Source organism: Ambystoma mexicanum, chromosome 6p, assembly GCF_040938575.1.
Source record: "Ambystoma mexicanum isolate Mex_15411 chromosome 6p, UKY_AmexF1_1, whole genome shotgun sequence".
Classification (NCBI taxonomy): domain Eukaryota; kingdom Metazoa; phylum Chordata; class Amphibia; order Caudata; family Ambystomatidae; genus Ambystoma; species Ambystoma mexicanum.
Window position 1 is genome coordinate 30566828 of NC_090935.1, and position 15692 is coordinate 30582519.

Consider the following 15692-nt stretch of genomic DNA (forward strand, 5'->3'; position numbering starts at 1 on the left):
CCTGGCCCTACCAAAGGAAAGCAGACCCGGCGGGACTTTGAAGCCACCGTCGCTGAAGCCAGCAGCCAAACGTAAACTTACATCGGTTTGAAAATGCATCTCTGGCTTGAAGGCGGGGGCAGCAGCAATCCGGGGCTCTCGGGGGTCCGCGCACTAGGCCGCTGCCTCACCTTGCCTATCCTGGAATTCAACAGGGCCCCCCCCAAGCAAACCCTCACAGGCCCTCTGGCTTTTCTCTGGCTTGTGGGACTATTGTGATGCGTCCAGGCACACAGCACCCATCACCCAGGCATTATGACGGGAGGTGCCACTTTGCATGCAGCCTGGACCATGATCCTTTCTTCCTGCATTGCAATAGCCAAGCACACGGAACCTTTCCTTTTGGGCCAAACCAGCAGCGAGGAAGCTTGGGTCGTTGGTCTTTGCCTCTTGGTTCCATACCGGCCCCAGAACCAAACAGTTTCTTGCCAAAGTTAGAGCATAACAAGTCAACCTAGGTCAATAGGCAGCCGATGCGCTGGCTTTTATACACTGGCCAGTTCAGCCCCAAGTGTGTGCTCGCTTCGGCAGCACATATACTAAAATTGGAACGATACAGAGAAGATTAGCATGGCCCCTGCGCAAGGATGACACGCAAATTCGTGAAGCGTTCCATATTTTTAGACACGTGCGTGCCAGGAGAGAAATACCTTTTATTGACAGAATAAAAGGGGCCCCGCTCCCGTGCTGGTCTTGTGCTTGCTCGCTGCCGCGGAAGCCCTTCCCGTTTCTCTTGATCCTCTCTGTGCTGCACCAAGAGCGGCTGCCTTGTCCTCTGCTGGCTGCTCATTTCTATATAGCGCTTTCTATATGATCCGCCTCTAGGGGCTCATGGCAAAGAGCGCACAGCCCCTCAAGCTTCACTGCTTCTAGGCCCTACTCTTCATGAGAGCTGGCTGCCTCTAGGTGTGTGATCTCTTTACCCACTTGTGCATTCTTTGCTCAGTGTCATTCGCCAACTGCTCCTTTAAAGCAAGCGAGGGGTGGCAGGGTCTGAAAGGCAGCAGATAGCACGAGAGAGAGTGTGCGTGCGTGCGTGTGTCTGTGTGTATGCAAATCACCAGTCAGCCAGGGCCTGCTGGGAGCCCATTCCGCCAGGCCCACCGGCTTTTGGACAGCTCCCAGCTGGTTGGAGAAGGACCAGGCTGGGTTGGGCCACGGAGCAGAGGCCGAGCCGTTCCCTGGTGCGCTTTCTGGAAATGTCTCCCTCATTTGGAAATGTGCCCCTCAGTTGCTGAGGTCCCGAGAAGGCTCGCCTGCGGCGCTCACAGAGAGGTCTCTGGCCGATCAGGGACGTGAAGGGCTGCCCTGGGACTGTGTCCAACACAAGCCAACCCCCACCCATTGAAGGACAGGACGCACACATGCATAGAAATCATCTGCTGCTTGTTGGGGCCTTCTGGAGGGACCCCTACTGGTGGTGCTTCGAGATGGCGCCTGGTGTTTCCTTGCTGTGCAACCGGGCCCGCCCCACATAAAATCAAAAGTCTATTGCGAGCAGTGAAGGCCAAGGGAATTTAAATGTAATTCAAAGAAACAAAGCACAGAGTTGGGAGCCCAGCCGGATGGCAGTGGAACCCACAACCTTCTGACTCCTAGTCAGGCGCCTTATCCATTGCACCACTGGCCCCCATACCCCTGGTGCCCTCCGTTAGCTCCTAGTGCTGTTCTTCAAGGTGCCTTTCTGAAGCAGGAGCCACTGCAATGCCTGCTGTCCTGATTTTGTAACACACAAGGCTCACGTCCTGGCACAGTTGATAAAAGCAGGCGACAGGCAGCCAATACCTGTTGTAAGAGGCTTCCTGGCCCTACCAAAGGAAAGCAGACCCGGCGGGACTTTGAAGCCACCGTCGCTGAAGCCAGCAGCCAAACGTAAACTTACATCGGTTTGAAAATGCATCTCTGGCTTGAAGGCGGGGGCAGCAGCAATCCGGGGCTCTCGGGGGTCCGCGCACTAGGCCGCTGCCTCACCTTGCCTATCCTGGAATTCAACAGGGCCCCCCCCAAGCAAACCCTCACAGGCCCTCTGGCTTTTCTCTGGCTTGTGGGACTATTGTGATGCGTCCAGGCACACAGCACCCATCACCCAGGCATTATGACGGGAGGTGCCACTTTGCATGCAGCCTGGACCATGATCCTTTCTTCCTGCATTGCAATAGCCAAGCACACGGAACCTTTCCTTTTGGGCCAAACCAGCAGCGAGGAAGCTTGGGTCGTTGGTCTTTGCCTCTTGGTTCCATACCGGCCCCAGAACCAAACAGTTTCTTGCCAAAGTTAGAGCATAACAAGTCAACCTAGGTCAATAGGCAGCCGATGCGCTGGCTTTTATACACTGGCCAGTTCAGCCCCAAGTGTGTGCTCGCTTCGGCAGCACATATACTAAAATTGGAACGATACAGAGAAGATTAGCATGGCCCCTGCGCAAGGATGACACGCAAATTCGTGAAGCGTTCCATATTTTTAGACACGTGCGTGCCAGGAGAGAAATACCTTTTATTGACAGAATAAAAGGGGCCCCGCTCCCGTGCTGGTCTTGTGCTTGCTCGCTGCCGCGGAAGCCCTTCCCGTTTCTCTTGATCCTCTCTGTGCTGTGCTGCACCGAGAGCGGCTGCCTTGTCCTCTGCTGGCTGCTCATTTCTATATAGCGCTTTCTATATGATCCGCCTCTAGGGGCTCATGGCAAAGAGCGCACAGCCCCTCAAGCTTCACTGCTTCTAGGCCCTACTCTTCATGAGAGCTGGCTGCCTCTAGGTGTGTGATCTCTTTACCCACTTGTGCATTCTTTGCTCAGTGTCATTCGCCAACTGCTCCTTTAAAGCAAGCGAGGGGTGGCAGGGTCTGAAAGGCAGCAGATAGCACGAGAGAGAGTGTGCGTGCGTGCGTGTGTCTGTGTGTATGCAAATCACCAGTCAGCCAGGGCCTGCTGGGAGCCCATTCCGCCAGGCCCACCGGCTTTTGGACAGCTCCCAGATGGTTGGAGAAGGACCAGGCTGGGTTAGGCCACGAAGCAGAGGCTGAGCCGTTCCCTGGTGCGCTTTCTGGAAATGTCTCCCTCATTTGGAAATGTGCCCCTCAGTTGCTGAGGTCCCGAGAAGGCTCGCCTGCGGCGCTCACAGAGAGGTCTCTGGCCGATCGTGGCCGATCAGGGACGTGAAGGGCTGCCCTGGGACTGTGTCCAACACAAGCCAACCCCCACCCATTGAAGGACAGGACGCACACATGCATAGAAATCATCTGCTGCTTGTTGGGGCCTTCTGGAGGGACCCCTACTGGTGGTGCTTCGAGATGGCGCCTGGTGTTTCCTTGCTGTGCAACCGGGCCCGCCCCACATAAAATCAAAAGTCTATTGCGAGCAGTGAAGGCCAAGGGAATTTAAATGTAATTCAAAGAAACAAAGCACAGAGTTGGGAGCCCAGCCGGATGGCAGTGGAACCCACAACCTTCTGACTCCTAGTCAGGCGCCTTATCCATTGCACCACTGGCCCCCATACCCCTGGTGCCCTCCGTTAGCTCCTAGTGCTGTTCTTCAAGGTGCCTTTCTGAAGCAGGAGCCACTGCAATGCCTGCTGTCCTGATTTTGTAACACACAAGGCTCACGTCCTGGCACAGTTGATAAAAGCAGGCGACAGGCAGCCAATACCTGTTGTAAGAGGCTTCCTGGCCCTACCAAAGGAAAGCAGACCCGGCGGGACTTTGAAGCCACCGTCGCTGAAGCCAGCAGCCAAACGTAAACTTACATCGGTTTGAAAATGCATCTCTGGCTTGAAGGCGGGGGCAGCAGCAATCCGGGGCTCTCGGGGGTCCGCGCACTAGGCCGCTGCCTCACCTTGCCTATCCTGGAATTCAACAGGGCCCCCCCCAAGCAAACCCTCACAGGCCCTCTGGCTTTTCTCTGGCTTGTGGGACTATTGTGATGCGTCCAGGCACACAGCACCCATCACCCAGGCATTATGACGGGAGGTGCCACTTTGCATGCAGCCTGGACCATGATCCTTTCTTCCTGCATTGCAATAGCCAAGCACACGGAACCTTTCCTTTTGGGCCAAACCAGCAGCGAGGAAGCTTGGGTCGTTGGTCTTTGCCTCTTGGTTCCATACCGGCCCCAGAACCAAACAGTTTCTTGCCAAAGTTAGAGCATAACAAGTCAACCTAGGTCAATAGGCAGCCGATGCGCTGGCTTTTATACACTGGCCAGTTCAGCCCCAAGTGTGTGCTCGCTTCGGCAGCACATATACTAAAATTGGAACGATACAGAGAAGATTAGCATGGCCCCTGCGCAAGGATGACACGCAAATTCGTGAAGCGTTCCATATTTCTAGACACGTGCGTGCCAGGAGAGAAATACCTTTTATTGACAGAATAAAAGGGGCCCCGCTCCCGTGCTGGTCTTGTGCTTGCTCGCTGCCGCGGAAGCCCTTCCCGTTTCTCTTGATCCTCTCTGTGCTGTGCTGCACCGAGAGCGGCTGCCTTGTCCTCTGCTGGCTGCTCATTTCTATATAGCGCTTTCTATATGATCCGCCTCTAGGGGCTCATGGCAAAGAGCGCACAGCCCCTCAAGCTTCACTGCTTCTAGGCCCTACTCTTCATGAGAGCTGGCTGCCTCTAGGTGTGTGATCTCTTTACCCACTTGTGCATTCTTTGCTCAGTGTCATTCGCCAACTGCTCCTTTAAAGCAAGCGAGGGGTGGCAGGGTCTGAAAGGCAGCAGATAGCACGAGAGAGAGTGTGCGTGCGTGCGTGTGTCTGTGTGTATGCAAATCACCAGTCAGCCAGGGCCTGCTGGGAGCCCATTCCGCCAGGCCCACCGGCTTTTGGACAGCTCCCAGATGGTTGGAGAAGGACCAGGCTGGGTTAGGCCACGAAGCAGAGGCTGAGCCGTTCCCTGGTGCGCTTTCTGGAAATGTCTCCCTCATTTGGAAATGTGCCCCTCAGTTGCTGAGGTCCCGAGAAGGCTCGCCTGCGGCGCTCACAGAGAGGTCTCTGGCCGATCGTGGCCGATCAGGGACGTGAAGGGCTGCCCTGGGACTGTGTCCAACACAAGCCAACCCCCACCCATTGAAGGACAGGACGCACACATGCATAGAAATCATCTGCTGCTTTTTGGGGCCTTCTGGAGGGACCCCTACTGGTGGTGCTTCGAGATGGCGCCTGGTGTTTCCTTGCTGTGAAACCGGGCCCGCCCCACATAAAATCAAAAGTCTATTGCGAGCAGTGAAGGCCAAGGGAATTTAAATGTAATTCAAAGAAACAAAGCACAGAGTTGGGAGCCCAGCCGGATGGCAGTGGAACCCACAACCTTCTGACTCCTAGTCAGGCGCCTTATCCATTGCACCACTGGCCCCCATACCCCTGGTGCCCTCCGTTAGCTCCTAGTGCTGTTCTTCAAGGTGCCTTTCTGAAGCAGGAGCCACTGCAATGCCTGCTGTCCTGATTTTGTAACACACAAGGCTCACGTCCTGGCACAGTTGATAAAAGCAGGCGACAGGCAGCCAATACCTGTTGTAAGAGGCTTCCTGGCCCTACCAAAGGAAAGCAGACCCGGCGGGACTTTGAAGCCACCGTCGCTGAAGCCAGCAGCCAAACGTAAACTTACATCGGTTTGAAAATGCATCTCTGGCTTGAAGGCGGGGGCAGCAGCAATCCGGGGCTCTCGGGGGTCCGCGCACTAGGCCGCTGCCTCACCTTGCCTATCCTGGAATTCAACAGGGCCCCCCCCAAGCAAACCCTCACAGGCCCTCTGGCTTTTCTCTGGCTTGTGGGACTATTGTGATGCGTCCAGGCACACAGCACCCATCACCCAGGCATTATGACGGGAGGTGCCACTTTGCATGCAGCCTGGACCATGATCCTTTCTTCCTGCATTGCAATAGCCAAGCACACGGAACCTTTCCTTTTGGGCCAAACCAGCAGCGAGGAAGCTTGGGTCGTTGGTCTTTGCCTCTTGGTTCCATACCGGCCCCAGAACCAAACAGTTTCTTGCCAAAGTTAGAGCATAACAAGTCAACCTAGGTCAAAAGGCAGCCGATGCGCTGGCTTTTATACACTGGCCAGTTCAGCCCCAAGTGTGTGCTCGCTTCGGCAGCACATATACTAAAATTGGAACGATACAGAGAAGATTAGCATGGCCCCTGCGCAAGGATGACACGCAAATTCGTGAAGCGTTCCATATTTTTAGACACGTGCGTGCCAGGAGAGAAATACCTTTTATTGACAGAATAAAAGGGGCCCCGCTCCCGTGCTGGTCTTGTGCTTGCTCGCTGCCGCGGAAGCCCTTCCCGTTTCTCTTGATCCTCTCTGTGCTGTGCTGCACCGAGAGCGGCTTCCTTGTCCTCTGCTGGCTGCTCATTTCTATATAGCGCTTTCTATATGATCCGCCTCTAGGGGCTCATGGCAAAGAGCGCACAGCCCCTCAAGCTTCACTGCTTCTAGGCCCTACTCTTCATGAGAGCTGGCTGCCTCTAGGTGTGTGATCTCTTTACCCACTTGTGCATTCTTTGCTCAGTGTCATTCGCCAACTGCTCCTTTAAAGCAAGCGAGGGGTGGCAGGGTCTGAAAGGCAGCAGATAGCACGAGAGAGAGTGTGCGTGCGTGCGTGTGTCTGTGTGTATGCAAATCACCAGTCAGCCAGGGCCTGCTGGGAGCCCATTCCGCCAGGCCCACCGGCTTTTGGACAGCTCCCAGATGGTTGGAGAAGGACCAGGCTGGGTTAGGCCACGAAGCAGAGGCCGAGCCGTTCCCTGGTGCGCTTTCTGGAAATGTCTCCCTCATTTGGAAATGTGCCCCTCAGTTGCTGAGGTCCCGAGAAGGCTCGCCTGCGGCGCTCACCAGAGTGGTCTCTGGCCGATCGTGGCCGATCAGGGACGTGAAGGGCTGCCCTGGGACTGTGTCCAACACAAGCCAACCCCCACCCATTGAAGGACAGGACGCACACATGCATAGAAATCATCTGCTGCTTGTTGGGGCCTTCTGGAGGGACCCCTACTGGTGGTGCTTCGAGATGGCGCCTGGTGTTTCCTTGCTGTGCAACCGGGCCCGCCCCACATAAAATCAAAAGTCTATTGCGAGCAGTGAAGGCCAAGGGAATTTAAATGTAATTCAAAGAAACAAAGCACAGAGTTGGGAGCCCAGCCGGATGGCAGTGGAACCCACAACCTTCTGACTCCTAGTCAGGCGCCTTATCCATTGCACCACTGGCCCCCATACCCCTGGTGCCCTCCGTTAGCTCCTAGTGCTGTTCTTCAAGGTGCCTTTCTGAAGCAGGAGCCACTGCAATGCCTGCTGTCCTGATTTTGTAACACACAAGGCTCACGTCCTGGCACAGCTGATAAAAGCAGGCGACAGGCAGCCAATACCTGTTGTAAGAGGCTTCCTGGCCCTACCAAAGGAAAGCAGACCCGGCGGGACTTTGAAGCCACCGTCGCTGAAGCCAGCAGCCAAACGTAAACTTACATCGGTTTGAAAATGCATCTCTGGCTTGAAGGCGGGGGCAGCAGCAATCCGGGGCTCTCGGGGGTCCGCGCACTAGGCCGCTGCCTCACCTTGCCTATCCTGGAATTCAACAGGGCCCCCCCCAAGCAAACCCTCACAGGCCCTCTGGCTTTTCTCTGGCTTGTGGGACTATTGTGATGCGTCCAGGCACACAGCACCCATCACCCAGGCATTATGACGGGAGGTGCCACTTTGCATGCAGCCTGGACCATGATCCTTTCTTCCTGCATTGCAATAGCCAAGCACACGGAACCTTTCCTTTTGGGCCAAACCAGCAGCGAGGAAGCTTGGGTCGTTGGTCTTTGCCTCTTGGTTCCATACCGGCCCCAGAACCAAACAGTTTCTTGCCAAAGTTAGAGCATAACAAGTCAACCTAGGTCAATAGGCAGCCGATGCGCTGGCTTTTATACACTGGCCAGTTCAGCCCCAAGTGTGTGCTCGCTTCGGCAGCACATATACTAAAATTGGAACGATACAGAGAAGATTAGCATGGCCCCTGCGCAAGGATGACACGCAAATTCGTGAAGCGTTCCATATTTTTAGACACGTGCGTGCCAGGAGAGAAATACCTTTTATTGACAGAATAAAAGGGGCCCCGCTCCCGTGCTGGTCTTGTGCTTGCTCGCTGCCGCGGAAGCCCTTCCCGTTTCTCTTGATCCTCTCTGTGCTGTGCTGCACCGAGAGCGGCTGCCTTGTCCTCTGCTGGCTGCTCATTTCTATATAGCGCTTTCTATATGATCCGCCTCTAGGGGCTCATGGCAAAGAGCGCACAGCCCCTCAAGCTTCACTGCTTCTAGGCCCTACTCTTCATGAGAGCTGGCTGCCTCTAGGTGTGTGATCTCTTTACCCACTTGTGCATTCTTTGCTCAGTGTCATTCGCCAACTGCTCCTTTAAAGCAAGCGAGGGGTGGCAGGGTCTGAAAGGCAGCAGATAGCACGAGAGAGAGTGTGCGTGCGTGCGTGTGTCTGTGTGTATGCAAATCACCAGTCAGCCAGGGCCTGCTGGGAGCCCATTCCGCCAGGCCCACCGGCTTTTGGACAGCTCCCAGATGGTTGGAGAAGGACCAGGCTGGGTTAGGCCACGAAGCAGAGGCTGAGCCGTTCCCTGGTGCGCTTTCTGGAAATGTCTCCCTCATTTGGAAATGTGCCCCTCAGTTGCTGAGGTCCCGAGAAGGCTCGCCTGCGGCGCTCACAGAGAGGTCTCTGGCCGATCGTGGCCGATCAGGGACGTGAAGGGCTGCCCTGGGACTGTGTCCAACACAAGCCAACCCCCACCCATTGAAGGACAGGACGCACACATGCATAGAAATCATCTGCTGCTTGTTGGGGCCTTCTGGAGGGACCCCTACTGGTGGTGCTTCGAGATGGCGCCTGGTGTTTCCTTGCTGTGAAACCGGGCCCGCCCCACATAAAATCAAAAGTCTATTGCGAGCAGTGAAGGCCAAGGGAATTTAAATGTAATTCAAAGAAACAAAGCACAGAGTTGGGAGCCCAGCCGGATGGCAGTGGAACCCACAACCTTCTGACTCCTAGTCAGGCGCCTTATCCATTGCACCACTGGCCCCCATACCCCTGGTGCCCTCCGTTAGCTCCTAGTGCTGTTCTTCAAGGTGCCTTTCTGAAGCAGGAGCCACTGCAATGCCTGCTGTCCTGATTTTGTAACACACAAGGCTCACGTCCTGGCACAGTTGATAAAAGCAGGCGACAGGCAGCCAATACCTGTTGTAAGAGGCTTCCTGGCCCTACCAAAGGAAAGCAGACCCGGCGGGACTTTGAAGCCACCGTCGCTGAAGCCAGCAGCCAAACGTAAACTTACATCGGTTTGAAAATGCATCTCTGGCTTGAAGGCGGGGGCAGCAGCAATCCGGGGCTCTCGGGGGTCCGCGCACTAGGCCGCTGCCTCACCTTGCCTATCCTGGAATTCAACAGGGCCCCCCCCAAGCAAACCCTCACAGGCCCTCTGGCTTTTCTCTGGCTTGTGGGACTATTGTGATGCGTCCAGGCACACAGCACCCATCACCCAGGCATTATGACGGGAGGTGCCACTTTGCATGCAGCCTGGACCATGATCCTTTCTTCCTGCATTGCAATAGCCAAGCACACGGAACCTTTCCTTTTGGGCCAAACCAGCAGCGAGGAAGCTTGGGTCGTTGGTCTTTGCCTCTTGGTTCCATACCGGCCCCAGAACCAAACAGTTTCTTGCCAAAGTTAGAGCATAACAAGTCAACCTAGGTCAAAAGGCAGCCGATGCGCTGGCTTTTATACACTGGCCAGTTCAGCCCCAAGTGTGTGCTCGCTTCGGCAGCACATATACTAAAATTGGAACGATACAGAGAAGATTAGCATGGCCCCTGCGCAAGGATGACACGCAAATTCGTGAAGCGTTCCATATTTTTAGACACGTGCGTGCCAGGAGAGAAATACCTTTTATTGACAGAATAAAAGGGGCCCCGCTCCCGTGCTGGTCTTGTGCTTGCTCGCTGCCGCGGAAGCCCTTCCCGTTTCTCTTGATCCTCTCTGTGCTGTGCTGCACCGAGAGCGGCTTCCTTGTCCTCTGCTGGCTGCTCATTTCTATATAGCGCTTTCTATATGATCCGCCTCTAGGGGCTCATGGCAAAGAGCGCACAGCCCCTCAAGCTTCACTGCTTCTAGGCCCTACTCTTCATGAGAGCTGGCTGCCTCTAGGTGTGTGATCTCTTTACCCACTTGTGCATTCTTTGCTCAGTGTCATTCGCCAACTGCTCCTTTAAAGCAAGCGAGGGGTGGCAGGGTCTGAAAGGCAGCAGATAGCACGAGAGAGAGTGTGCGTGCGTGCGTGTGTCTGTGTGTATGCAAATCACCAGTCAGCCAGGGCCTGCTGGGAGCCCATTCCGCCAGGCCCACCGGCTTTTGGACAGCTCCCAGCTGGTTGGAGAAGGACCAGGCTGGGTTGGGCCACGGAGCAGAGGCCGAGCCGTTCCCTGGTGCGCTTTCTGGAAATGTCTCCCTCATTTGGAAATGTGCCCCTCAGTTGCTGAGGTCCCGAGAAGGCTCGCCTGCGGCGCTCACAGAGAGGTCTCTGGCCGATCAGGGACGTGAAGGGCTGCCCTGGGACTGTGTCCAACACAAGCCAACCCCCACCCATTGAAGGACAGGACGCACACATGCATAGAAATCATCTGCTGCTTGTTGGGGCCTTCTGGAGGGACCCCTACTGGTGGTGCTTCGAGATGGCGCCTGGTGTTTCCTTGCTGTGCAACCGGGCCCGCCCCACATAAAATCAAAAGTCTATTGCGAGCAGTGAAGGCCAAGGGAATTTAAATGTAATTCAAAGAAACAAAGCACAGAGTTGGGAGCCCAGCCGGATGGCAGTGGAACCCACAACCTTCTGACTCCTAGTCAGGCGCCTTATCCATTGCACCACTGGCCCCCATACCCCTGGTGCCCTCCGTTAGCTCCTAGTGCTGTTCTTCAAGGTGCCTTTCTGAAGCAGGAGCCACTGCAATGCCTGCTGTCCTGATTTTGTAACACACAAGGCTCACGTCCTGGCACAGTTGATAAAAGCAGGCGACAGGCAGCCAATACCTGTTGTAAGAGGCTTCCTGGCCCTACCAAAGGAAAGCAGACCCGGCGGGACTTTGAAGCCACCGTCGCTGAAGCCAGCAGCCAAACGTAAACTTACATCGGTTTGAAAATGCATCTCTGGCTTGAAGGCGGGGGCAGCAGCAATCCGGGGCTCTCGGGGGTCCGCGCACTAGGCCGCTGCCTCACCTTGCCTATCCTGGAATTCAACAGGGCCCCCCCCAAGCAAACCCTCACAGGCCCTCTGGCTTTTCTCTGGCTTGTGGGACTATTGTGATGCGTCCAGGCACACAGCACCCATCACCCAGGCATTATGACGGGAGGTGCCACTTTGCATGCAGCCTGGACCATGATCCTTTCTTCCTGCATTGCAATAGCCAAGCACACGGAACCTTTCCTTTTGGGCCAAACCAGCAGCGAGGAAGCTTGGGTCGTTGGTCTTTGCCTCTTGGTTCCATACCGGCCCCAGAACCAAACAGTTTCTTGCCAAAGTTAGAGCATAACAAGTCAACCTAGGTCAATAGGCAGCCGATGCGCTGGCTTTTATACACTGGCCAGTTCAGCCCCAAGTGTGTGCTCGCTTCGGCAGCACATATACTAAAATTGGAACGATACAGAGAAGATTAGCATGGCCCCTGCGCAAGGATGACACGCAAATTCGTGAAGCGTTCCATATTTTTAGACACGTGCGTGCCAGGAGAGAAATACCTTTTATTGACAGAATAAAAGGGGCCCCGCTCCCGTGCTGGTCTTGTGCTTGCTCGCTGCCGCGGAAGCCCTTCCCGTTTCTCTTGATCCTCTCTGTGCTGTGCTGCACCGAGAGCGGCTGCCTTGTCCTCTGCTGGCTGCTCATTTCTATATAGCGCTTTCTATATGATCCGCCTCTAGGGGCTCATGGCAAAGAGCGCACAGCCCCTCAAGCTTCACTGCTTCTAGGCCCTACTCTTCATGAGAGCTGGCTGCCTCTAGGTGTGTGATCTCTTTACCCACTTGTGCATTCTTTGCTCAGTGTCATTCGCCAACTGCTCCTTTAAAGCAAGCGAGGGGTGGCAGGGTCTGAAAGGCAGCAGATAGCACGAGAGAGAGTGTGCGTGCGTGCGTGTGTCTGTGTGTATGCAAATCACCAGTCAGCCAGGGCCTGCTGGGAGCCCATTCCGCCAGGCCCACCGGCTTTTGGACAGCTCCCAGATGGTTGGAGAAGGACCAGGCTGGGTTAGGCCACGAAGCAGAGGCTGAGCCGTTCCCTGGTGCGCTTTCTGGAAATGTCTCCCTCATTTGGAAATGTGCCCCTCAGTTGCTGAGGTCCCGAGAAGGCTCGCCTGCGGCGCTCACAGAGAGGTCTCTGGCCGATCGTGGCCGATCAGGGACGTGAAGGGCTGCCCTGGGACTGTGTCCAACACAAGCCAACCCCCACCCATTGAAGGACAGGACGCACACATGCATAGAAATCATCTGCTGCTTGTTGGGGCCTTCTGGAGGGACCCCTACTGGTGGTGCTTCGAGATGGCGCCTGGTGTTTCCTTGCTGTGCAACCGGGCCCGCCCCACATAAAATCAAAAGTCTATTGCGAGCAGTGAAGGCCAAGGGAATTTAAATGTAATTCAAAGAAACAAAGCACAGAGTTGGGAGCCCAGCCGGATGGCAGTGGAACCCACAACCTTCTGACTCCTAGTCAGGCGCCTTATCCATTGCACCACTGGCCCCCATACCCCTGGTGCCCTCCGTTAGCTCCTAGTGCTGTTCTTCAAGGTGCCTTTCTGAAGCAGGAGCCACTGCAATGCCTGCTGTCCTGATTTTGTAACACACAAGGCTCACGTCCTGGCACAGTTGATAAAAGCAGGCGACAGGCAGCCAATACCTGTTGTAAGAGGCTTCCTGGCCCTACCAAAGGAAAGCAGACCCGGCGGGACTTTGAAGCCACCGTCGCTGAAGCCAGCAGCCAAACGTAAACTTACATCGGTTTGAAAATGCATCTCTGGCTTGAAGGCGGGGGCAGCAGCAATCCGGGGCTCTCGGGGGTCCGCGCACTAGGCCGCTGCCTCACCTTGCCTATCCTGGAATTCAACAGGGCCCCCCCCAAGCAAACCCTCACAGGCCCTCTGGCTTTTCTCTGGCTTGTGGGACTATTGTGATGCGTCCAGGCACACAGCACCCATCACCCAGGCATTATGACGGGAGGTGCCACTTTGCATGCAGCCTGGACCATGATCCTTTCTTCCTGCATTGCAATAGCCAAGCACACGGAACCTTTCCTTTTGGGCCAAACCAGCAGCGAGGAAGCTTGGGTCGTTGGTCTTTGCCTCTTGGTTCCATACCGGCCCCAGAACCAAACAGTTTCTTGCCAAAGTTAGAGCATAACAAGTCAACCTAGGTCAATAGGCAGCCGATGCGCTGGCTTTTATACACTGGCCAGTTCAGCCCCAAGTGTGTGCTCGCTTCGGCAGCACATATACTAAAATTGGAACGATACAGAGAAGATTAGCATGGCCCCTGCGCAAGGATGACACGCAAATTCGTGAAGCGTTCCATATTTTTAGACACGTGCGTGCCAGGAGAGAAATACCTTTTATTGACAGAATAAAAGGGGCCCCGCTCCCGTGCTGGTCTTGTGCTTGCTCGCTGCCGCGGAAGCCCTTCCCGTTTCTCTTGATCCTCTCTGTGCTGTGCTGCACCGAGAGCGGCTGCCTTGTCCTCTGCTGGCTGCTCATTTCTATATAGCGCTTTCTATATGATCCGCCTCTAGGGGCTCATGGCAAAGAGCGCACAGCCCCTCAAGCTTCACTGCTTCTAGGCCCTACTCTTCATGAGAGCTGGCTGCCTCTAGGTGTGTGATCTCTTTACCCACTTGTGCATTCTTTGCTCAGTGTCATTCGCCAACTGCTCCTTTAAAGCAAGCGAGGGGTGGCAGGGTCTGAAAGGCAGCAGATAGCACGAGAGAGAGTGTGCGTGCGTGCGTGTGTCTGTGTGTATGCAAATCACCAGTCAGCCAGGGCCTGCTGGGAGCCCATTCCGCCAGGCCCACCGGCTTTTGGACAGCTCCCAGATGGTTGGAGAAGGACCAGGCTGGGTTAGGCCACGAAGCAGAGGCCGAGCCGTTCCCTGGTGCGCTTTCTGGAAATGTCTCCCTCATTTGGAAATGTGCCCCTCAGTTGCTGAGGTCCCGAGAAGGCTCACCTGCGGCGCTCACAGAGAGGTCTCTGGCCGATCGTGGCCGATCAGGGACGTGAAGGGCTTCCCTGGGACTGTGTCCAACACAAGCCAACCCCCACCCATTGAAGGACAGGACGCACACATGCATAGAAATCATCTGCTGCTTGTTGGGGCCTTCTGGAGGGACCCCTACTGGTGGTGCTTCGAGATGGCGCCTGGTGTTTCCTTGCTGTGCAACCGGGCCCGCCCCACATAAAATCAAAAGTCTATTGCGAGCAGTGAAGGCCAAGGGAATTTAAATGTAATTCAAAGAAACAAAGCACAGAGTTGGGAGCCCAGCCGGATGGCAGTGGAACCCACAACCTTCTGACTCCTAGTCAGGCGCCTTATCCATTGCACCACTGGCCCCCATACCCCTGGTGCCCTCCGTTAGCTCCTAGTGCTGTTCTTCAAGGTGCCTTTCTGAAGCAGGAGCCACTGCAATGCCTGCTGTCCTGATTTTGTAAAACACAAGGCTCACGTCCTGGCACAGTTGATAAAAGCAGGCGACAGGCAGCCAATACCTGTTGTAAGAGGCTTCCTGGCCCTACCAAAGGAAAGCAGACCCGGCGGGACTTTGAAGCCACCGTCGCTGAAGCCAGCAGCCAAACGTAAACTTACATCGGTTTGAAAATGCATCTCTGGCTTGAAGGCGGGGGCAGCAGCAATCCGGGGCTCTCGGGGGTCCGCGCACTAGGCCGCTGCCTCACCTTGCCTATCCTGGAATTCAACAGGGCCCCCCCCAAGCAAACCCTCACAGGCCCTCTGGCTTTTCTCTGGCTTGTGGGACTATTGTGATGCGTCCAGGCACACAGCACCCATCACCCAGGCATTATGACGGGAGGTGCCACTTTGCATGCAGCCTGGACCATGATCCTTTCTTCCTGCATTGCAATAGCCAAGCACACGGAACCTTTCCTTTTGGGCCAAACCAGCAGCGAGGAAGCTTGGGTCGTTGGTCTTTGCCTCTTGGTTCCATACCGGCCCCAGAACCAAACAGTTTCTTGCCAAAGTTAGAGCATAACAAGTCAACCTAGGTCAATAGGCAGCCGATGCGCTGGCTTTTATACACTGGCCAGTTCAGCCCCAAGTGTGTGCTCGCTTCGGCAGCACATATACTAAAATTGGAACGATACAGAGAAGATTAGCATGGCCCCTGCGCAAGGATGACACGCAAATTCGTGAAGCGTTCCATATTTTTAGACACGTGCGTGCCAGGAGAGAAATACCTTTTATTGACAGAATAAAAGGGGCCCCGCTCCCGTGCTGGTCTTGTGCTTGCTCGCTGCCGCGGAAGCCCTTCCCGTTTCTCTTGATCCTCTCTGTGCTGTGCTGCACCGAGAGCGGCTGCCTTGTCCTCTGCTGGCTGCTCATTTCTATATAGCGCTTTCTATATGATCCGCCTCTAGGGGCTCA

General features: G+C 55.3%; 9 non-coding genes across 9 annotated transcripts; all 9 read left to right on the plus strand.

The window, feature by feature from the left end:
- The first annotated feature begins 554 nt into the window (after window positions 1-554).
- LOC138511852 (U6 spliceosomal RNA) lies at window positions 555-661 on the plus strand. Its single transcript, XR_011280743.1, has one exon. It is a non-coding gene; the product is annotated as a U6 spliceosomal RNA (small nuclear RNA).
- A 1733-nt stretch (window positions 662-2394) lies between these two features.
- On the plus strand, window positions 2395-2501 carry LOC138511853 (U6 spliceosomal RNA). Its single transcript, XR_011280744.1, has one exon. It is a non-coding gene; the product is annotated as a U6 spliceosomal RNA (small nuclear RNA).
- Window positions 2502-4249: 1748 nt separating this feature from the next.
- On the plus strand, window positions 4250-4356 carry LOC138512352 (U6 spliceosomal RNA). The gene has a single exon (XR_011281196.1). It is a non-coding gene; the product is annotated as a U6 spliceosomal RNA (small nuclear RNA).
- A 1748-nt stretch (window positions 4357-6104) lies between these two features.
- On the plus strand, window positions 6105-6211 carry LOC138511854 (U6 spliceosomal RNA). Its single transcript, XR_011280745.1, has one exon. It is a non-coding gene; the product is annotated as a U6 spliceosomal RNA (small nuclear RNA).
- A 1749-nt stretch (window positions 6212-7960) lies between these two features.
- Window positions 7961-8067, plus strand: LOC138511855 (U6 spliceosomal RNA). The gene has a single exon (XR_011280746.1). It is a non-coding gene; the product is annotated as a U6 spliceosomal RNA (small nuclear RNA).
- Window positions 8068-9815: 1748 nt separating this feature from the next.
- Window positions 9816-9922, plus strand: LOC138511856 (U6 spliceosomal RNA). The gene has a single exon (XR_011280747.1). It is a non-coding gene; the product is annotated as a U6 spliceosomal RNA (small nuclear RNA).
- Window positions 9923-11660: 1738 nt separating this feature from the next.
- Window positions 11661-11767, plus strand: LOC138511857 (U6 spliceosomal RNA). The gene has a single exon (XR_011280748.1). It is a non-coding gene; the product is annotated as a U6 spliceosomal RNA (small nuclear RNA).
- A 1748-nt stretch (window positions 11768-13515) lies between these two features.
- On the plus strand, window positions 13516-13622 carry LOC138511858 (U6 spliceosomal RNA). The gene has a single exon (XR_011280749.1). It is a non-coding gene; the product is annotated as a U6 spliceosomal RNA (small nuclear RNA).
- A 1748-nt stretch (window positions 13623-15370) lies between these two features.
- LOC138511859 (U6 spliceosomal RNA) lies at window positions 15371-15477 on the plus strand. The gene has a single exon (XR_011280750.1). It is a non-coding gene; the product is annotated as a U6 spliceosomal RNA (small nuclear RNA).
- The last annotated feature ends 215 nt before the right edge of the window (window positions 15478-15692 follow it).